Consider the following 24,441-nt stretch of genomic DNA (forward strand, 5'->3'; position numbering starts at 1 on the left):
CCCGGAACCATCGTCGGGAGGTCTGAATCGGTGAAGGCAGCTGGTCGAGCCGGGAATCGGCCATGTTTGGAAGCGGGAGAAAGAAGGAGATAGAACTCGATCGAAGGAAAGGTAGTAGGGCTCTTTCCCAGGATCCAAGCATCACGATTCAACGAGACTCGATGCTCTTCCCTATGGAAGGGATGACGGGGCTAGAACGTCGAAACGTTTTGGGATAGGGTGGTTCTCGAACCACCCCCTCCGGCTACCCCGGAATAATCCGGGGTATAAATTGGATTGTCGGTGAAACGTGGAAACTGAACGTGGCAGAAGGGGATCGAGTGGTGCTTGCAAATAGAGAAGAGAAAGGAAACACGGTGAAACGGGACTCACACGAACGCGCTCGACACCTTTGCACACACGCTTCGTGCTTCACCGACGTATATACGTGGATACGTGCCAAAAGGGAACCCCATCATTCGTGATTTTCGCCGCTGGCTCGTCGCGACGATTGCCAGGAAACCAACGTCGAATTATGCTCGTCGATGCGCTCGCGTGCCTGCCTGCTTCATTACGAGCGTTATCGCGCTGCCTTTTGCTATCGGACTAATTTCACGTTCCGCGTCAGCGTTTTCGGCTACGTGTTCCGTCGATGTTCCCCATTTTCGAATACACTCGCATTAATATTTGGACGCTACGGTACTTCCATGTATTTGCTGTTGCGTACTGAAAGGGATGATACACTAGTTGTTTTACAAAAACATCACCGTTTCACGTTACACGAATATTTAAACTTGAAACATCATAAAACATTATAAATTTAAAAATGGTAAAAACATCGACGATTCCAAATTTCACCGCGCGTGTTCAATCAAACCGAAAGTGTTCCAGAATCACTATTATTAAGAAACGCTACACAAATTTTCAAAAGATTCCACAAATTATACCGGAACAAAGATCGGTGTAAGAATGAGGGTCATTCCCAAAATGGAAACGAGCGGAAACAAAATGAAAGGAACAGAGACCTCATAGAGAAAATGGAGGGGATTAATCTTGGAGCATGATCTATTTGGGCGAGATCCGACATGCAATTTAGAAGATTCCGAGCCAAGTTGTGACCGCTACATCTCGTTAGTGCAAAGTAAACGTGTGATACGTGACGATCACACGAGCAAAACGCTCCGATAAATTGTTCGGGGGAGTTGTTTACAAGGTAACGTTATGCTTCTTTGCGTGGATATTAGGAATGCCGGAGGTTAATGCGACTCGCCTAGGGATCGCAAATGTTTGCTCGCTTTCCACCCTTGCCTAAGGGCACAAAGACAAAACAGTATTAACAATCTGAACGTGTTCTGCTATATTTAACGTTTTGTTATTTCTCCGGAGAATACGGGTCTTATTTTCATTAGGAACAATACCTGTCTTTTCCTTCTTATTACTTTTATCCTTCACTTTCTTCGTGATTGTGCTGAATTATGACACTGCCTACTTGCCGATTAATTTCGTTTATCAGTCTTATTGTACCTCACGAAGGTTTCAGCCCAGAAAGTAATGGAGGTGGAATCTTGTCTCTGATAAAAATACTCTTAAATTAAAAGCTACACATGCTACAAGACCTACGAATATTTTCGTACAAAGAGAAAATTATTCTCAAACATCTCTATCCTCGAAATTTGTGTATCGGTATCATCTGAAATTCTACCCAAGTTAAGTGCCTGCTCAGTAGGCAAGACACTATTTCTTGTAAGTTTACCATCTAATGATCGAATTGTGAGATTACGGAAGACATGTGAGCAATAGTATAGCTTATTTATCGAAGAAAATTGTCCACTCGAACGATTGGGCTAATCCTTAGTCAACGCTACTATACGGTAATCTTCTCGAGTATCGTCCATCACTGCTTTCGCTTCCTGTTTCGAAAGTTCGTTCCAATGATTGGCTTTCGTAGCATCTAATTTCCTCACAACGTTCCGTCGTAGGGGGATCCAACGCACCGCCTAGAACTTCAAACATCTGGTATCGCGCAACATCCGAAAATAGACCCGTGAATTCGAGTCTAGCCGCGAAAGTAACTTCACGATAACAACCGTAGATCCAATAGTACTTCTCCGTGCAAACTTTGATTACACTCGAGGAAGTCATCATTTGGGTAGATAAATTCTCGATCGATCGAATTAACCCGGTTGGAGTGCTGTGAATGGATATACGAGATCAACATGGTTGCCGTGTTTCGTAGACGTCCATATCCATTCAGAATTATACGTCCATTGCTTCGTGATAGATATACGCGTGCAGCAATCATCGTTCCAGCGAATGGTCAATGTTACTTGAAGATCAATCGAAACGTATAAAGAACAATTCATATCTGAAGGATAAACATTCTTAGCATATTTTTCAGTAAAACCAAGATCCTATCGTAAGGAGGGTGTGGGATCCAGGCAGTGCGAGAAACGGTGTAAGTCTAGAATTTAGGAGTCTAGACTAGACTTGATTAAATTAATGTAGACTAGGTTAGATCAAATTGGACTAGTCTAGACTCGATTACAGACTGAACTCGACTATGGACTAGACGAGATTAGACTAATTTGGACAAGATTAGACCAGACAAGGCAAAGAAGTACAATACATATCACGGAGGAGCATAATCATCAATCTTCCGAAGCAAAGAAGCGAGATTCGTTTTCATACATAAGCAAAGAAGAAAAGTCCAGAGATGAAGACGAAATACGAAACAGCCATCTGCATCATCCCGCGCTTCCTATGCAGCTCACAAACAGTATGCAAGCAGTGCAAGGATGAAGCAACATTCGGGATACAGAAGGTTGTTGGATTCAGCTCGTGGATGGTGACAGCAGTAGAGCAGAAGTGCCACACCTTCGGCAAGGGTTTGCAACTCCATACAGACAAGGTTCCTCTTGGCCCTCGATATACTCATTGTTTATTCACGAGCAAACGCGTGTTGCTCCCTCTATTCGATTTCCTTGGCTCCCTTAGTTTCGTCCTGTTCGCTCTGTCTAAGAGTTGTTCCGTTGCTCCCTCTCTCTCTTTTCGCCAATAGCAACCAAACTACGCGAAAGAACATCCCCGCTCCTCCCCCTCGAGTTTTATAAAATATAAGCAATTTCGTATTTTCCGCTCGACTCCTCTGCTCCTTGAGCGTGGACCGCGTTTTTACGATGAGCCACCTCGGATTTTGTCAAGTCCCCTACCCGGGTCACTTCTTCGGCAACGATCGACTGGTCCTCCGTCGCACCAACACCGCTATGGCGTAATACCGTTGGCAACGGTGGTGGCTCGAACAAGTAGCCTCTTTATGCGCCGGAGTTTATTAGCCAGGAACATGGGCCAACCAAATGGAGCGAAGATCCTCGTTGCGGCACGTTAGTTATTATCCCCGACGCCGTTTAATTATTCGAATCGTCGTTGCGACGCCAGTATCGTAAAAATGTCCACGGTGCACGCTACCGCACTGCATTTGCCGTTTCTCATAATTTTCATTGCGCTCCTCGCTGGACGCGGCGCGAGGATCCTCCGGCTCGATCCTTCGTTAAACGATGCCCATTTTCAACGGGACAACAGCTTAAGGGAGGTCAAAATAATTGGGTTGAACGGAAAGTTTCTGCTGGAATTTAACGATAATTCCGATGTAACGATCCCCCGTAATTTGGTACAGTTTCATGTTGTACATGCAAATCGTTTTGTCCGTAAATGTTACCGACCGGAGCTCGTGTAACCTTTCTGTTAGATATAAACTTATTTGCTATGCGCTCACCACAAGATGAGCTCCAGAAATTTACAGAGGCTAACCTTCTTTATTCGTACTCGGGTTATACGACTACAGTCTACCGCGGTCATTTAATAACAGATAATTACAGCTGTAATTTAACAAAATTTTAATGTACCATCTTACATGTTCGGCTGAATTCTCTTGCGAAGATTACTCGAATTTCTCATTTGTCGCAAAACAGAAAACGCTTTAGAAGACATAAAAGACTACATAAAAAGATGGAGGAAGACTAGAATCCGTGGCATCCAAGAGGTCAATTAATGAAACTCGTTCGAGATTGTTAACGAATGCCACCGAGCGCTTATCTGCAAAACAGACTTTGTTAACTAATGAAGGACAATCGAACGTCGTGCCGCGAAATTGCTTAAGTGAGGAAAATTTACGAGCCACGCGAGTCACGGCGCGCGCGTGCAACCGGTGCAGATAAACGCAAGGGAAGCCGCCGCCCTTAATGCTGCATTCGTAGTCCCCCCTCGGTGTATCTCGTTGTCTCCTCTTCCCGACTGGAACAGACACGACCGCGGGTGCGGCTGATTCTCGTTCAAAACCGTCAACGGCCCCGTTCATTCTAATTTCCAACCAACGCTCCTGATTGGAGTCCGTCACGAGTTACCACGGTGCACCTGCACCCACGCCCATAATACATTAGAAGACATCCCAAAAGTGATTCTGTCTCAACATGTTACGAAATAATTACCCTTCGACCACTAAGACATTTACCTTTCTATTATTCAAATATTTAGATTTTCCTTTGAATATCATTGTATGTATATTCATTGTTGAAATATTTAGCTAATATTACTAGAATAATAAAATCTTAATTATTAATGAATTCACATATCCCTGTTGGAAAATATTACATCGACTATATATGTGAACAAATAACTTCAGAATACAAATTTTTTCTAAAAAATCCATTCCTATTCAACATACAATTAGAATTTTCAAGTCAGCTTCGTTTCATTTTTTTCAGGTGCGCACCAGAAATCCAGCTGCCTCACCCCGCGGCACGTCGGTCAGAAATAATATAAGGTCTCAGAATTTTGCGGAGCAGACGTTAAAACTAAAGGCTTGTACCGGGCGAAAATCAAGAGGACCGACGTTTCTTCGTCCCTTCCGGCGAGCTTAATTTTCTCGCAGCGTCGACGAGTACCATACTGGCTTGTTTCCAGAGAGCGATCGTTCGGTCGCACCTGCACCTGCGGCAAAAAATCGTCGACGAACGATTCCCAGCGCCGGGGAGAAGGGTGGAGGGCCCTCGGAAGACGTAGGTGGAGTCGAGTAGATTATCTCGCTAGACAGCGAAATGGCAAAGTTCTCGGTCGAAGGTGTGCGTCGACTGGCAAAAACGAAGACGGACGATTTTCATCGTCGGAAGAGGAAACGAGACGATGCGAATGGGTGAAATGGGAGGAAGAGAAAGCTTTTTAGGCTTTTCCTCGGAACACTGCAGACGCAGCTGTGTGGAAACTGCAATGACACGCCCCTCGCCCCAATCCCCTCTCCACGTACCCTCATCTTCCTCGTCTTTCACCCTCGAGCTGGTCAGGGGTAGGTTCTCCACCGAGCCAACAGGGTCGATTCGAACCCTCACCAGGAGTCCCGTTCGGTAGTGGGGGACCGAATACACACGGAAACGCGTTTGTTCGTGTGCGACCTCCTGCCGACGCTCTTTTCGACGTCGATGTTCCTCTACAACGTGTGCAGTCGCTCCTCCGGGTCACACTGGGCCGCTTTCGAACGCCTCCTGACTGTACAGGGTGTCCGCGAAGAAGTACGGTTTATTATGTATATGTTATGGTAGATGTACAATTAGAAATTCTATTCCACTCTTTTAATATTATTGAGAGAGAAAATGATCAACGTGTAATACAATCATTTGAGTGCCGCTAGTTGAGAACCGTTGCTGTAGAGCATAGAGACATAAAAGGTCACAAAATAGAGTCCTATCATTACCATCATTGACCCAGAGGGTACGGTTGCTGCTAAATCGTAGTTGAACACGTGTTTTAGCTGTTGCCTTTTAACATTTAAAGGGTACCTATTTACATATGCTCTAACTTAATAACAACTTGTTTCTCGAAAATGGGGCTACTTTGTCACATACTTATACCTCAATAATCTGCCACTGTAGGATTAAAATAAAGACTAACACATTACAATATGTACATTTAGGCACATATAGTACGTACATTATTTCTAAATACCTGACGCAAATATATTTAACCAAATAGCTAAAGCGATTTCTAATGCTCAATACGAGTGGCAGACTTTTACATAAATTAAAGTGTCATACAACCGATTTAACTACCTTCAGTTTACGACCTTCGCACCTGGTTTCATAAACACTGCAAAAATCCATTTTCTAATTACCCGCGATTATATTAAAAGTAAAAACGTGACCTTGAATTAAACAATCTGGATTACATTTCTAATCAATTGTTACAACTGTAAGAGCGTTAAACACGAAATTCCATAAACCACGAGTATCTGACGACACCCTGTATAACCCAACGGCAACGCGTTCCGGGTTTGTTCGTATGGTAGAAGCTACATCTCCGTGGTGACGGTGGATGCTGGGCCATGGCGGTGGTTGGCTTGAACCCAGTGGTGGTGCTCTTTGCCCCTCTGTCCCGGGTTGCCCGGCAGCATCACGCACAGATCGATACGTGGCTAGGTACACCGATTCCAGGACTTTACCCGGCTGTGCACGCTCGAGGATTTTCGAGCAGAGCGATTCGTGCAATCGCGTCTCTTCCCTCGATCGAGAGAACCGATCGATACGGTTGGCGTTGGAGGAAGGCGATCATTTGAGAAGACCAGCTGCCGCGAGACCAAATTACATCGGCGAATTTCGCGCGGAAATGCTCGCCGACTATCGCTGGAAACCTTCCTACTTCCTTCTGGATATTCCTACCTTTTTCTTCTTCTACTGGCCTCGTCGATGTTTATTGGACCATTGAGCTGCAGTGAATTTGAAACGGTATCGGGCTCGATAAAGAATATTTTATATCGTCCTCTTTGTTGGGTTATTTAATTCTGATGCTGCGAGATGTGGCGGCTGATAGCGATTATAGAATCGATTACTTAACGAGGAGGTTATTTTGTACTGTTGCGGAAAAGAGGAAGTACCGCAAAATAAAATTACAGAATTAATAATAATACATAACACTCTAATGTTGACAGAGCTTGGTACTTTACTATCTTAAGACATTTATTGCAATTTGTAATTTATATAATTTGTCTATTTGTAATTTATTCAATTAGCATATTTCTAGTTTATTTAATTATATTATTTGTAGTCCATTTAAAGACAGTGAGATTCAATCACATCAAATTTTTATGTGCTTGATTAGTTGATCGACTTGATATGAGTTTAATTAACTTCAAGAATTCACTGTTATCGCAGTTACATCCACGGCAATATAACGAAAGTCTACTCTCTAACGAGAAACGACTGCAATATTTTATTCTGCATAGCGTGAATAAACTGCAGTATTCTATGTAATGAGAGTCAACAGCAGTATTCTATTTGCGAGTATCAGCTGCAGTATCTTTCAATGCACATAATAATTAGTAGTTATGAATTAACAGCACCATCTCGCTGTTCTTTTTTTTCGTAGATTGATTCTCGAACAGAATTTGCTCGATACCGATGTAATTCATATTTTACGACTGTATCGCTAATTGCATCGATGCAATTACGATAACGAATCCATTCGACATTCTTCGGACCGATTTACGACGTTCTCGGCAGGAATAAATTAATCAACCGCAGCTCAGCCAACGCCATCACGCTCCACTTTCGTATTTAATATCTACAATCCGTACGCAGAGAAATGAAAATGTAATTAAATTAAATCGAGTGTCGCCAATCGTCAAATCGCATCAAGTACTTCACGATTCAAACGAGCAATCCAACATACGAGAATTCGACGTTCTAACCGGTGGTCAACAGAAATAAATAACGCAGCTTTTTTCCATTTTCGAATCACAGGGAACACAGATTATCCGTCCATCGAAAAATAACCAAGCCTGCTCGCTAAACAAGATCAGCTTGCACAGATCTCGCTGTTTACGACTCCGCTCGCGAGATCAGCCATCGAATCCAACAGCTCCTCCCATGCTCTGGGTCTCCAACGCCCTTCATTGTATTCTACTGTAGCTGAAGAGGGAGGTGCAAAAACTTGCTGGTTTCTATAGCAGGTATTTTTGAGGAATCAATATCGGGCTACATTTGCTGGTGACATAGCACGTGACACAATGGCTGTCTAACGTGGCGGTACCGCGTGTCAAGGTAATCGACCGTCAAGGTCATTGCGTTTAGGCTAACGCGTATCAAGGTCATTACCCGTTAAGGTTACCATACGTCAAGGTTCATCAAAGTAATTGTGCGTTAAGGTAATCACAGCGCTCAAGGTAACTATGCATCCACGTAATTAAACGCTAAGGTCATTGCACGTGTAGACAATCACGCGTTAAACTTGCTACACGTCAAGGTAATCACGTGAAGTCACTGCACGTCAGTGTAATCACGCGTCAACAGCTGATGTTGAAAGCACGTTTACTTATAGATTGAAAACAAAGCGGAAAAATAAGTAAGAACTTGTAGTCACTGTGAATATCAACGAAACATAATAAGAACGTTGAACAAATTTTAGAGTATCCATGGAGCTATGTAAGTAGCCTCGAATGTGAATCATATATTCGTACGTTTAAAAACAGTCATTAACATAAGATGGAATTCATTACATAACTTATGAAAAAACATCCTTTTAACGTCAGCAATATAGTAGCGTTAGCAAATTATGGTACAAGAGATTACTGTTAAAAAATGGTATAAACACAGCAGTAAAATCGTTTAAATAAACAAAATTATAGGTTCTGTATGATAACACAATATATGCGACCATTTCTTTTCCTTGATATTATTTGGACTAGGGTGTGACCCTAATATGACTCTGTGTTTCAATTAGTCCATATTTGAACCACGTCCTCAATAGAAGTAATAGATACTAGTGCTATGTAGCCTGAGTGGAAATCACTTAGTTAGCATTATAAATAGCTGCGATATAACTAGAATCTACGGTCTATTAATTTAAAAGATAGTAAATGCAGTGAATTGAAATGATACGAGGCAGTAAATTGGAAAGTGTAACTATGTTGCTTAATAATGATAGCGTATAGTACTACATGCGTACATTCGCAACATTTACCTTTCAAATACATCAATTTCTATGCTCTTCATAGACGATTACCTATTTCAATAACTGCGTAGCGATATATCGCTAATGCGGGTAATCTTCTGGTCAATTAACAACGTATTAATCAATTTTCAGACCAATTAAATAGGCGATCGCCTTAAATTTGAATCGTTTCCACAAAAAAATTACGTAGTCAGCAGGCACTGATTGGACCCGAGAAATTTATACGCATCATCTTCGTTACTCCTATTATTGTAACTATATTTGTGGACGAAAACTGACACGTTTATTTCGTTCGGGGTCCATTAGCGATCGGAAGATGCACGCTCGTTAAAAGTGGCAATGATTCGAGAGCTGGATCGAACCATGACCGTTATCTGGCCACAGATTAAACGAAGAAGATTACACTATTTCTCTCTTTCCTTCTTTTCTCTCTGTCCACTTTTCCTTCTTTCTCTCGGATGGTGGATCAGTTCGATTACACGGTTAATGCTTCCCTTTTATCCGTAGCTGCTTTCGAAACGGACCGTACATTTATCGGGATAGCCTGCAATTTGCCGCGAGTAAAAATCCTTCTTTATTTACTCGCTTTATTTACTCTCGCGATGGAGGAGCCCACTTTCTGCCTCGTTAACGCGACACGTTTGAAATGTTACCGCTTTATGAACTCTGTTATAGTAATACATTAAATAAAATTGACAGACGATCGACTGCTGGCTGAGCACACGTTTTGTTTTCCCCTTGGCTCTGCGGAAATGAGATTTGATTCATGATTGAGGTCAATTTATTTTATGGATGCTGCATTTATTGCACAACAACAAGAAATTTATTACTAATGGAGGAAAAATGAAGGTTTCGATTGAAATATATCAAGTTTATGCCTTGTTATGTCTGATGTATTTATTGGTTTGAAATGATACTCGGGAGTAGGCATCTGGAAGCTTGTACGCAAAATAAGCGGATTATATTTATAGTTATGCATGATACAGCGACGTGGTAGATCACTGCATGTTATATGACCACACGTTAGATAACTATGCGTTGAATAAGTAGACGTTCGATAAGTGCACGTGAAGTTACTACGCGACTTCATACTTCGATATGTCACGTTCCAAATACACAGTGACCGTCCCAACAACAACCAAGTAAAAGTAAAAATGTTACTCCCGGCTGTAACAATCTGGCCACCTCGGGTAATCTCCAAGGAACCGAATCCGCAAACAAATTGAATTAAACATACAGACAAAACGAACCGCAAAGCAGTAAACGAACGTGGAGGCATTCGAGTGTTACCCTGAAGAAAGTATTCGTTTGATCCTCTGTTCGCAGGGCAGATGCGTTAGCCACCCCGACACACAATTTCCGATCGTCGCGACAGAAACGAGGAGCAGCCGTGCACGTGGGCGGTATCATTGGTCCGCGAGCGAATAAATGAATTAGTAAATAACGAATTTTATCCCGCGGCATTGGCCAAGAATCCGATAAGCTGGCAACCTGGCATGGTCATGTCGAAGTGGTAGGGGCGATCTGGCGTATAAAAAGCACGCGTTATGCCTACCTGTCCGTCCAATGGGGTGGCTTCGGTCTCGCCGGGAAAAGGGGGGGACACAACCAGAAGAAGCGGCAACGAAAGGGAAAAAACGAAGAGGTCGAAGAAGTAGTAGAAGAAGAGAAACACCGAATCGACGCGGTTTCTTGCGGAGAACGGGTTCGAGAGCGTTGGCGAAACGCGGTGTCCGCTGGGAAAAAGAAAACGAGAGGTTGGACGCGAGCTGAAGAGGATCCGACGGGAGAAGGGATGAAAAGTGCGAGAGGACGCAACCGTGTCTGATAACTTTAGAACCCTCCTGGGTCTTTATTGATACTTGGACGTTTCCACTTGTCCCATATATACGTAGCCGTGCGCCCCGCGGATACGCTCCGAGCGCGCGCCTAGGAACCTCCAGGATTACGTGAACCAACGCGCGTCCTGATCCTTTTCCTTTATTTCTTCTTTATTATCTTCTAGTCCTCGCGTCTATCGCTTCTTATTTCACCTTCCTCGATCCTGTACTTACTTACGTACAACCTCGACCGTTCGCTTTTGTTATCTGCTTTCTTGTATCGTGCCCGGTTTGCTTTAGTGCAATCGCGACCAACATTTTTCTCATAGCTGAACATGCTCGGACCTTTTATAGGTTTCTACAGGCTCTTTCATAACATGTAGAACACTATAACAGTGGGCAGGCGATACGAACACGATGTAAAATGTTTATACAACCGGATATATGAAATAACTTTGGTTTAGAGCTTTTACGATTTGCGCAAAAATGATGACGGAAGTCGGACGATACGCGTTCATATTACTACATGCACTGACATTGTCACGCATTATTTTCTATGCGTTATATCGCCATTCATTATATTCCGGTAAATTGCACCGTCATTCGTTCTACTATGACGAGTTGCATCGACAGCCTTTGTACGCGATAAATCCCCACATCCACAAGCGAATGCGAGCTACTGTACGAAATAGCGTGAGTAAGAGAGCCCACAATTCACGCAGTCTATTTATAAGAAGATTCGTCGCTAAAACGCGTAATAATCGTAAACCGAACTTTTCGTCGGTCCTTCGTTCCAGACAGGAAATTGGTTCGGGTTTTCACGAGCTGTGTCAGGTATGTTGAACCCTGATCAACAATCTTAATCTTCCGAACACAGAATTTCTAAAAAACCTGTATGTAAAATTCTGCCACATATTTGCATCCAATCTATAGAGTTCAACGTGAATTCACATAATACAGTATCATGGCTACATATGTACAATAACGCATCATCTGAACGTTACGTGAGAGTACACTGTACTTCCGTTTAGAAAGATTGCAATTAAAAACTGTTGATTACTGTTTATAAAATCTGGCGAATTTAACGTAATATTCTATTTCAATTTGTTTAATTGCTGTTCAGTTCTCTTAAATGTGCGAGATCGTTACAGTCAACAATTCATTAGCCATCAATGCTTCCCGTTTCCTTTTCATCCTCAGCGCTCGTTTAATTACTTTGATTGTAACAATAATGAAGCACCGCGTTGCTACAATCATTGCACTTAGTTATACCGCTCATTCTTATTCAATTTTGTTGAGCAACATGAACCTCGTGCTTCCATCGTATTATACAATGCGATTAACATTATATGCAGTTCTGGTGCGTTCCCACATATTCGTGGGGCAATTAATTCGATCATCTTTATTAAATCGTGCTGCAGTTTCACTTATGTATGTAGTCATGAATCTTATCGTCTCCAGAAAGTCCAATCCCCATGGATACTCGTTATGATTGGAGCCTCTCTACTAACACATTCGGTGAATGTGCACTGTACAAACACGTACAACCAATAGCAATGTAAATATTCCTAGTTAGAAATATAGCATAGTAATTTCATAACGTCTGACGTCATTCGATGAATAAACTTAAGAAAGCAAACGTATTTTAAATTACAATGTTTATGAAACCACTTCAGAGGTAAAAAGTGTGCAGAAGTGCAAAGTAACAATTATGTGCAGTGAAGTTTGATAACCAAGAGCCTTTATCGTATGAACTTCACTGTGCATGCTTATCACTCTCCATTATCTACCACGAATTATGTTCAGTGTTCAAAATCACTGCCAAGGACGAAGCTTTTGTAATGACCTTGACAGTGGATCAAAGACTGAAATAATTCAAGGTTATTATAAATGCCATCTTCCAGCACTAGAAAATAATTTATTACTTAAATCTCTTTAATTTAAACCAAATCTAAACATGATGCATAATAAATTGAGTATCGACGTAGAGACTGTTTTTCCTACGTCCTTTTCCCTAGCAAGGAGTATGACTCGACCCGTCTACGAACACCCTGGGGACCGATGTTTCGCGTATCCATAAAACCACCAAAGTTATGCCTACATTTTTCTTGTCTTACGGACCAGACGCAGTGATACGTTATCCATTTGGTTGACACGACTTTGCCTTACCGATCGCAAGAAACTTGTTGGCCTCGGATGATTTTTTAATTCTGATCCTTCTTAATTTGCAACTTATTCAGTACAAAAACATTCGCGTTAATAAACAGAATTCACGTTAGCATCTTTGTTACCATTTAAAAATTATATACCAATGAGCAATCGAAGAAATATGTCCACAGGTGCATCTACTCGAACATCTAAACGTCAAAAGAAGAGCAGTGTACTTTTTTTATCTTTCGTCCAGTTTTCAAGCAATAATCATTTTGTTAGATAATACATGAAACAAACAATTGACAAAAATAGTATGTCTGTTATCTACTTCCTATTTCCCTCACGAATAAAGAGATAGACGAAGCATCAAATAGTTGAATGTTGCAACACGTTCTCTGAAAATCGAGCAATTAACTAGCAGGTAGATACGCCTCGTTGGGCGAGCAATCACGAATGCAGCTGGCATCCTGCTAATAAAATGGCCGATACCAGACACGTGCGAGCGATTCGCGAATTGGATCGACTCAATTCGATTACTGAATACCAATCAATAATTTTTGTTCTCTATTTTTTTTTGATCGACTGACTGGTTTTCTGATCAAAAAATCAATTATTTCTCTCACATTTCGATCTGATCATACCCCATACCGATAAAATATTACAGACGGTATCTGCAAACAAGTGCAATATACATTCACTTGCGACACTCACGTTCATTCTTTATGATTCAAAATTTTAATATTCGCATGCTTGGAATTATGAGATCTGCACATGTGTTTGATGTAGTACTAGTTGGAAATATTATACTATTCGACGTAAGTATAGTACAGACATAGGGATTACGATCAAGTCACTTTAGTAAAACAAGTGTAGAGCTGGAGTATAATGGAGTGAAAAGTAAGGTTCATTTAGATACGAGAAACTGTAAATCTCCTTTCGTTTTTGGAGAATGTACAGAAAATTGAAGGAAAATGTAGGGAGAATTCTGCAAGAAATTCTAAATTTTCCACATTCTGAAATTAACAAACTTCTCAAATTAATTCCATAAACTCCGAACTTCCTAAACTAAATTTCCACTTTCTCAACCTCCAGAGACCCAAAATTAAAAACTTGAAATATCCCCAATCAAAATTAGGAATTCTTCGTATAAAATAGTTTCAATACCACACCTGGGAAGGCAAGTATTTAAAACATTCTTAAAGTGTTACAGGTATTATAAACACTGTGCCCCATAGCGTGTAACGATTATCACCCTCGAGCAGAAAGACCACCCTCTTCGCGAGTGTAGGTACGAAGAACGACACGAAGAAAACGTGTCCCGAGAATTTCACCGACAAGTTACAGGCTGAAATCCGAGGTTTCGCGTTAAATATTCGACGATCGAGCGGACAATTCGAAATGTCGAGGCATTTGCGAGCGACTAAGGGGCGCTCACCCTCCCTCTCGTGCCATCTCGATCGTTTCAATTCCAATTTCGAGGCATCGACTCGGTAATTTTATAACGTCGTAAACGAGGCTCGCTCGTATTGAGTTACGTGTCAACTACCCTCCTCTGTTTCTCCCGTCTCCTCGTCACTTCCCTCCTACCTACCTCTTTCCGTCTGGACATTCGAATCCCTGAATCCTCAGATTCTTCGGTTTTAAGGGTCAAATCGATCTCAGTACACCCTTTACGTGACCATTTTATTTCTGCACTGATTCGAAACACCTTTTTAATAATTTATATTCGATACAGCTTGATAAAATATAGCTTATCCATGAATATATAAATTCATTCATTAATTTTAACATGTTGTAGAAGGTCCAGATTTTTTATAGATATATCTAACGGAATAAAGTGATCTGCTGTTATGAATCTGCCTAGCAAAATTTTTATTTATATGCTTTCGAAACTCTTCATTTATTTTTGTTTTAAGAATAAATAATTTATGCAATACTACTCTATGATATAATTAACGTAGCTCGAAATGTAGTTAACGTATTTTAGCATGATGTAAAAGAACACTACAAATCTAGTTAAATGAATGTTGCCCTCTCTCTTCGAACATATACCGCTTCGACGATTGCAGGACACCCAGTGTATACTTTAGATCCGCATAAGAGCGAAGAAACGCGGTATGGCTGAAGGAAGGATATATCGCCATCACTTCCTCGTTGCTCTGCTTCATCGGCTGCGTTTCTCGGTTTTTATGCACAATCGTCACGTGGCGATCGCGCCAACCAACGTGAACACTCATAAAACCTCTCCTCGAATATACACATGTTTTATTTACTTCGTCTACTCGTGAACTGCACAACGAGTAAACAGCATAACCCTTCGATTTTTATTCCTTTTGCAAAAATTAACTGTACGACCTAGCTAACTCCATTTAATTCACAGCAATTTACTTATGCATACGCTCGTTTCTTTTTATGGAGACGTTCCTGCTGATTGGCAGTTTAGGAAAGTGATGGCCAGATCGAATGCCCGCCAAAGATCTCGCGGGCCTCGCCCTGGTGTCGCTTATGGCGATCTGCTGTGGAATAGAGAGAACAATACCAAAAGTTTCGAAATTTTTTAAATCCCTGTTGGGAAAAATGGTGACAGCTACTTCTGTTTTTGAAACTGATACGAAAGTATTTAGCTTAATTATTTTCTGAAATACATTGCAATTTACAATTCCATCTTTTATTTTATACTTGTTTAATTCTTCTGAAAGTTTTAATTCATCAACAATGTTGTAAGGAACAAAAGCGGTATGACAACAAGAAACCAGAACAATTGTGTGTCACAACTGGATAGAAAACGCGAGCAAAATTATTCTGCATACACTCTCCTCGTAAAGGGGTAAATAAGGGAGCGTTCCCGTCCATTCTGACTCGCAAGACGAACTTTATATCGCGATTCGCGTTTTACATACAATCCTCGTGGACCAGTAAAGGTCCCCTAAATTACCCATTCCATCCAAGGGACGTCCCACGCCTTTGAACGAAACGCGCAAGGATTACTCGACGGATTCTCGGGAGGTCGGTATCTTCTCGCTAATTTACATGTTTACTCGTATTTACTCGAAATTTTGCCGATAAATTTATAACAATGTAACCCAAACCGGCAAAAATATTAGACACTTTATTCTTCCGTATTTTAATCCTCTTTATGCCAACCGGCGTCAAGATTCCCTTTCTGGTAGCGATTTCAAATCGATTGCCACCATTTCATAAACAACTGCTACATTACACATTTTCATCTCCGCTTTATGTCGAAACATTGTAAAATCATTCGAAGTTTCCTTTTTCGAGACTTGTTCTAAATAAATATATCTGTGCTAATGTGCACATTAATATTTTATGATATCTTCCTTTTTATATTTCAATTTTTACTTCAAATTACATATAAATTACACGTCGGTAGGTCTGATGTTAAGGAATTAAGGCCAATGCACACACGAGATCGTTGGTCATATTCGAAAGCGAAGTAACCACATGTGTACCCTTTAAGAGGTCTCATCATTTAACATATGATCGATATCATACCTATCGCTAGCAAGAGAATACGAATTCGACTCGACGCATGCTCTGTTACAAAAGATACACAACTACATGTACTGTTGCGTACACTTAATATTCAGAAAATGAAAGAACTTCAAAAAGATAGAGATGTGGGCCAAAATCGATGCATCGAGATGCTGGCACAACAGCAGTATGAGCACCAAATTTGCACGGAGTAGCGAACCTAACCTTTCCGAACGTGGGAAAGAGAGGGCGCAGCGAACGCCGGGAACCCGAGAAATTATAATAAGAAATCGATTGACGGTCAGTTTGCTTTCTTTTCGAGGATGGCTCGTCCACCTACAGCGCGACACACGAGTCGAAATCGAGGAAAAGGAAGGTTCGGCCATCAGAAATTCCAGACACGTCCTCCTCTTCGTTCGCTAGTCCTCTCTCCTCCGGTTTCTCGTCCTTTTGCCAACGAACGGGAACAGAGTCGGATAACCGAGCGTAATAAACACGCCGACATAATTATCTGGACCCGAACACCGGATAAGGCCGGTGTCCCTTGTGTTTTGTGGTTCAATGGTCTTCGGGGTACGTTTTTCTCCTTTATGTCGGGAATGAAAGATTTCGTCGGTGGTTTGCTATCAGCGTAACTGGGACTCCTGCAAGTTCGCCAGATTTAATAGAAGTGTTGCTATTTTGGATTTATTTGGCTTTTGTTACGAGGTTCGTAGGATTTTCAGGTAGCAAAAGTGCTTCGTTTACGCAGGTAAGTATAAGACGAAGAGTTCGATAATTATTCGATGCTTTCGAATAGACTGCATCACTATGTTGAATGTAAACGGGTCCCACTTATGCAGTACCTACATGTCAGACAGCAGGATAGACCTGTCCCACTCAAAATATCAACTGGTCGATGCTAAAAATATCAACTCTCGAGTGTCCAAATCGAACTAAATCGTAATTCGAAAGTCACAGATAATCATACAAATCCTACTGACAGAGACAAAAAATATTAGCCACGACTGTTTTAATTATGCAACATTAAAAAAATAGGCATCATCAAATCTATAACAAATTGTAGAATACAAAAAAAATTTTCCAACTTCTTTAGTCATACGACGAATCGATATTGAACGTTTTATAGCTAATAATCAAGGCATAAAAAACCAGTGCCTTCAGGCACTGAAGAAAACAGCAAAAGAAAAGGAATTTACATATCAGGACGTAGGCTTGATACCCTCATCCGTTGCACAAATTGAAAAATGACTGGCGTTCGTCACGCTCGGACCATAACCTACACCATAAGATTGACCCGACACGATCAAATGAAAATTTAATGAATTTTTTTCCGAGTCGCACGTAAAACCGTTGGCTGAAAACAGCGGGAAGATGCTTATTAACCGCATGACGTACGACACTACTGTTTTTTCTCTCCCTTTTGATGTCAACTTGCTGCGATTAAAGTCAACTACACGTACGTTGTAAATCAAGCTTAATGGGTCTTAATGTGAAACACTGGTTGCGGTATCTTGGCCGATTCTATTCGTTCACGACCGAGATTTATGACGAGATCGATGCGGTCAGATAAGGTCAAACGAGTTTTCGTGGCTTGGACCAGTCAGGATTTAAACAAGGACATGGAAATTGACGTATTTTTATGAATAAGTAATAGCGTGTAACAGATAACGAGAATGGTTATGAAATTTAAGATACAACATTGTTAGAATAATTTCGATGTCGAAAGTGAACATTATGGATAACGTAACACGAATGGCAGCTAGGATTATGGAAAAAAAACTAGCTTATGGATGTTAAGCAACATGACTGCTTTTTAATGTCTCTTGGACATAAATCTGGTTAAATAAAATGACAATTTATTGCTCATTCGGTTATCAGCGAACTTGTGTTTTATATCATCATCAATCAGAATTGTTCAATTATATTATGGATGACAGATAAATTTAATTTCACACTTTCTTTATTTTCATTTTCTGAATTTGAAATTAAGAATTTTTAATATTTTTTAACGTATTATTTTTTTTTGTACCAATATTAGAATGTTTAAAAAATCCAAAGTTCTAAAACGAACTTATAAAATTATCGAAAATTTCAAAGATTCAGTATCTAAATAAATCGACAGACTTCGGATGTAATGGTTTATCTCACAAGAGGAGCACTATTTTAATGCAAACGTCTACCATCGTTGAAAGTCTGTTATGCAAACGTTTTCCGTAATATCAACTTTTACCTCGGGACCGAAGAACTCTAAGCAGCGTCCCTGGATCTAATAATACACAACCTGTACAAAGAGTATTCAACATCGCACTGCACAAATCGAAATGTATTTTTAAGAAAAATAGAGAAACAACTATTCCACAATCTTCAAAAAGAACATATAACGATTTCTAAACGTGTATCTCTGTGAATGATTCAAATGTTATATTAAGAAATGAATACTAATAAAATGATTCAACACTCATTTAATATCTAATTTACTCGAACCTAAAAATATTTAAAAGAAGAGTATACGAACTAAAGTTCAAAATCCATTTATGTATTTTTATATTTCACGCCTGTTTCTTCTTAATATAAATTTATATTTTATAATAAATTACAACTTAACCTCTCTTTCGACGATAACACCGCTTTCACTACTTTCGTTACTTCAAAAATGGAATCCCAATGAATATACGTTGCAATAACTGGTTTACGTAAATCCCGAAGAGAAACAGTTAAAAAAAATTATATCGAACGAAAAAAAGACTAAAAACTTCCGTACCGATAAGAGAAAGACATAAAGCACATCCATAGAGCGAAAAATCGATGAATTTCCCATGGAAAACGTAGGGCGGCGTTCAAAGCGGTCGAGCCATCTCTCGGTGAAATATGGAAGTCAAAAGTTGCGGATCCGCCCGCTAGAGCGCAGACCCGTCCCTTTTCATAATGGCCGCTGGCGCGCGGAGCCTGATTGGCTGAGAGCGCGGCGGCCATAACCAATTTCGGCCATGAGTCACGCCGCAAAGACCATGATGGCCGACAGAGTCACCCAATCCCGTTCGAGGGGCGTGGCGCGAGAAAACTCGTTCGAAAAATGGCGTCCTTCGATCGAGGAACGAACTTTTGGGGGAAGTTTGCGCTCCCCGACGAATACGAGAGAAAAACGAAAGAACATCGTTCATACGAAAATTGGGAAACTTTCTTATTCGTTCGAATTCATAAGTTTCTTTCCCTACGGACGTCCAAGAAAATATTCCCGAAAAGTTCGCGTCCCTCGGAGCGTTCGAGGCCCTCTCGACGAGGTCCTCTCTAATGTTCCTCCGGAGGCTTCTGGTCAACGACGGATCAAACACCTCGATAAAGGCCGATGTTCCACGGCAGAAAGTGGTCGTGATCGGTTAAAAATGTCCAGGCTCGAGTAGTCGATGCGAAAAAGTAGCTCGTAAACCACGGTGACTACAGGTCGGTGAAGACGGGACAAACGGCAGAAGCAACGGCGCGGCGTGGCAGTCAGGGAGGTGTGTAAAAACTTTTATGATCGCAGTCAATAAAGTGACGTAACCTAAGCGTTGTACGAGCGGCGTGACGTCAGGGACCGGAAGTGGCGCGCGTAAATGCCACGCGCTGGGTCCCCTAGAGTGGCGGGGAGAGCCAGACGAGGGATTCCCCGGGGTGGGTGGAGGTCGCGTCGGGCAGGAAACGGGACGGGAACGTTAAGGGTGACCGTGGAACGAGGAACGAGGTAAAGAGAGCTCGTTCGGCAGACGAAGAAAAAGAGAAAGAGAGACGGAGACACCGAGAGCTGGTTGATGGTTTACGACATTCCGTTGATGGCCGTAGTGGCGTAGTTGCGGCGTCGAGCCCATAAAAATGTAACGAGCCTGTAAACGTTCCGTTTATATTGGCCTGCCTTTACACCCGTCCGGGATTGGGATAGGTCACGGCACGCTGTTCCTCTCCGCTACTGTACACCATGTGACGTCACGTAACACGAACGTGAGGTTATACAATCCGTATTAGGTAGACAACGGGCACAGAGCAGAAGAGGGAGATGGAGTTTTACAGGCGATAAACGGGAACTGTTGCGCGACCCTATGCAGACGTTATCGGGAAAGAAGTACCCTTCCTCGGAACTCGATGATGGCAATGAAACAACCGTGACCTTGAACGTTTGATGGAGTAATGAATGAAAGAAACGCTTTGATCGTGCCTCGTAAACCGGGGTAAGTGCTAACCTGGACGAGATGGCGTGTGAATATCCGTCTATCGTTATCGACGGAACCCCGAGTCCTTAAGTTCCTGCCAGCCACGAAACCTTTTATGCAATCCTTTGGATACGATTCACCTCTCGCTTTAGCGATATCGATTTTAACGAACTGTTAAATTAAACGTCGCTACAGCTACGCCGATGAGAGTTGGACACGCGAATTTACTATCTTCTTACCAGAAGAAAACGAAATTTTCAGCAGCGAATTAATGTTCATTGTCCTTTAAGGGAACTCTTCGTATACCTACAACCAGATACTTAGATCAGTGACGATTCCTACGACAACACAAAAACGATCCAAATATGGCGGCACATTCAGCTGGCTAGCAGCTGCAACGGGCAACGACGGAATCCACAAAAGTACTTGTGTTTGTAAACTTTATTCTTAGCTTGCTATTTTCTTTTGTATATCTCACGAGACTGCAATTCTCGTAACATATCTCATGTTTCATAAACATCATGCGCATAGAGATTATTTCTCGTCTATCGAAATATATTGCGTAAAATAGTTATATGTTGAATCCATAGCTTATTAGATGTGCCAACTAACGAATCATTCTATCTTTCACGAGTCAGAAATACACAATCAAATTTGAAATATATTACCGTATATCTTCCAGAAAAAAATGTCGTTTAATATTACAAAACAGGGGCAATAAAGTGAAGTCAGGCTGCGTAATGGTTTTCGTGAATCTGACCAAAATGGTGGGTTTCCCATTGCACCCAAATATCATGACACCATCTACAATTCGAACACGACAAACTTGCCTCGTATTTTTAATATGGATCGAATTTCGACTGAAATTTTACTCGTAATTTGCATAATCAGGGATCAAGAAACAGAGTATGCATAATATTTCAAGTTCTTTTATTTGACTTAACACTGCAGTCCCAGGTTAACGTAACTTTATGTTGCAGGATTGTCAGATGCAGAGAAAACAGGGACATTGACCCGTCGGACATGCATAACACGTTTAACATGAACATTTCCTTGAATAATAAATAATCAGGGAAACAGTTCTGTATGGTAATGACAAGGAATAAGGATGAATTATGATATCGTGTTCCTATTTGTGTCCTCAGTTCAGACTGATTGCAGTCGATGGAAAATCGCAAGTTTACACTCAAAGCTGTGACCCTGATTTTAAAAGTGTTGAGACGAGCTACCAGCACGAGACTCACTGTTGAAGAAGCTTATGACCTAGAGTCCTAATTTGAAACTGCAGCAGCAGAAACCTTCCGCTTTATTGCAGACACACAGAAGCAAGTACTTATGCAATAAAGAATTTTGAAAAAAACAAGAATGGAACTATTAAGAAGGTAACCGTTCAGAAAGTGCCTAGAGGGACAAAAACGTCCGTGGCCCGTTGCAACGAGTCCGTTCCCCCCAGTGCGGTCAAATAAAGCTGAACGAGCCCGTTTACGGCCGCCTATAAACTTTTAAGCGTTCGTAAAACGAGCGAGCGCGGGTTCGCGACGCGCGAAACACCTGACGCGTGCACGGCTCGTCTCGCGTGAATCACGCCTTTTACCTATGGATGTGGATCGATGTCAAGGTCGGCGACGGCTCGGCTATGCCGGAAACGTTACGTAACGAGAATCGTAAAACACGTTCTCGCGACTGGCCGCCATTCCTGACTGCTCTTCCAGCGTCACGTGACTTCCACGCAACGCCACAGCCAACGATCTGCGTTTCTTCGACTTGACGAATGGAACACTTTTTCTTTCTCTCCCCTTCTGTACTTACGATCCGCCTTTCGTAATAGGCTCGCACATTTCATTACTATGCAATACATACCGTGTGCGAGATGCGAAGAGCGTCTTCGTGACATGCATTGTTAAGTTGGATAGCGAAATGACCTGATTTCGTTTTCATATTGGGTAAGCCAAAATTTGGGACGAGGATTGCGATCTCCAGGTTTTGGATTACTTACTGTTTCTGTACCTGTGGAGTACCTATTGCATCGAATGGTACATAAACTTAGTGTTGATGAAATGACAACTTATTAAGGAGATAGTCAATGAGCACAATCTTAGTTCAATCCCGTTTAAAAATAAGTCATATCGTGTATATTATGCAATAATAAGTGTGACTGAAAGTGATAATCCCACTCATGTCAATAAACATCTTTGAGACATCCAAAACATTTTACCCTGCATAAAGGCATTTCTTCCATGCACAAAATAAATGAAGCTATAAAACCATTTATACCTCTAAATCCATGTAGACCTTTATCTCTAAAATCTCCAAACCCATGTTCTTAATTGAACTGGTTGTCAAATAAAATTATTAGCCCGAGTGTTCTGTCCGTATCCACAAAGAAAAGATAATTCACGTGTCAGAAACGAAATGAAATGAACGGTGCCACTTGCGGACAGGTTTGATATACGTTGTCCTTTTCGCGTCGCGTTTGGTGCAGTTACAGATGAATCAGATCGGTGGCGAATTTTATGCTCGATCCGTGCCGCTATCGTCATCCATTAAACCGTCATCGAGGTCATCACGGTGCACGGGTTGTTCGACTTTCCTGTCTGCTGATCGTCTCGTGTCCGAAGTTCTAACAGATACCGTTTCGTGTTTGCTCGTAAAGTTGGCAGCTTGCGTAATCGCTCGTTCCCTCGGTCACCCGACTGTCTGCCGTTTCTACGATTCCATATAGCTGCATTCATTCATAACCCTCTACTATCCGACGGACAATTTCTGTCGACACTTCGTGATAACATCAACTTGATCGCTCATTGTCCCTCCTAAGGTAAATCAAGCATGCTCTATCTTGCGTTTGATCTTGTAGCGTCAGAAACTGGTAGCATGAATCTACCAGTTTTACAAGCTAACATGTGCAGCACGCATATGTGATTAGTTGCGGAGAAATAGTTTTTTCTTGGGTACGATTGTGTCATAAAGCAAGTGTACTGATTCAAGGATTTGGGATTCAGGAAATTGAGGATACAGGAATCTAGGTTCTCAGAAATATGGGGACGCAGGGATTTGGGGATTGAGAGACTTGGCCATGTAGAAATTCAGTTCAACGATTTCAGAATTTAGGGATTTGTGAATATAGGGGTTCAGAAGTGTAGGGCTTTGGATATACAGAGATTCAGTGATACAAGGATTTGAGGATACAGAGGATCAAGAATTTATAGATTTCGAAAATCTGAAGACATTAAGAAATTTGATAACATACAATCCAAATCTAGTACATCCAAGAGAATGTTAGAGAAACTTAACAGGTAAAATCTAGAAGGACTTCGTAGTAACTTAACGAGAAAAGAAGCCTACCTGAACGTTTCATTCATACTGGGGTTTCCAGTTGGCAAGTCACAGGTTCACCAATTAAGAATATTTTCCTAGCTCTTAAAATTAAATAGCTGCTACCCGTACGATGCGAGTCCATATCGCAGAAAAAATTCTAAGTTATTACAGGCAATTTATTCGAATTACAAGCAATAAATATGGCGGTATCATTCAGTGAATCAGTTCACGCTCCAGTGAATATAGTCATTCGAAATCGGAATTATTAGGAAGGTTACTTTTATTCTTACACGGACAAATATTGAATAAATAATATATTATAAAGAATAAATTGAAAGATTTACGTTATTCAATATACGTACGCGTCAATTTGCGAACACGGAATCATATCTACATTAAATCCGTTATCAATGGAGGTTTTCGTACCGCGAAATGTCCTCGTTCTCGATATTCTAAAATGGACGCAGAACGAAAGTTTTCACAAGGAATGAACATCGATCGTT

The 24,441-nt window shown here is 41.3% G+C and overlaps 1 protein-coding gene and 2 long non-coding RNA genes across 7 annotated transcripts in view; 1 reads left to right on the forward strand and 2 right to left on the reverse strand.

Moving 5' to 3' along the window:
- Positions 1-24,441, reverse strand: part of LOC143264619 (uncharacterized) — a 392,045-nt gene that overhangs the window by 249,935 nt on the left and 117,669 nt on the right. The gene's annotated exons all lie outside the window — the stretch shown is intronic.
- On the reverse strand, positions 3,640-4,566 carry LOC143264643 (uncharacterized). Its single transcript, XR_013038488.1, has 3 exons — positions 4,487-4,566; positions 4,150-4,389; positions 3,640-4,071 (listed from the first exon to the last, which is right to left on the reverse strand). It is a non-coding gene; the product is annotated as an uncharacterized LOC143264643 (long non-coding RNA).
- On the forward strand, positions 19,493-22,892 carry LOC143264285 (uncharacterized). 2 transcript variants are annotated; one of them, XR_013037897.1, is made up of 4 exons: positions 19,493-20,641; positions 20,914-21,045; positions 21,306-21,529; positions 21,604-22,892. It is a non-coding gene; the product is annotated as an uncharacterized LOC143264285 (long non-coding RNA). The 2 variants fall into 2 exon arrangements; XR_013037894.1 differs by having other exon boundaries at positions 19,494-21,045.

The sequence above is a fragment of the Megachile rotundata genome, chromosome 1 (genome assembly GCF_050947335.1).
Source record: "Megachile rotundata isolate GNS110a chromosome 1, iyMegRotu1, whole genome shotgun sequence".
In the NCBI taxonomy this organism is placed as follows: domain Eukaryota; kingdom Metazoa; phylum Arthropoda; class Insecta; order Hymenoptera; family Megachilidae; genus Megachile; species Megachile rotundata.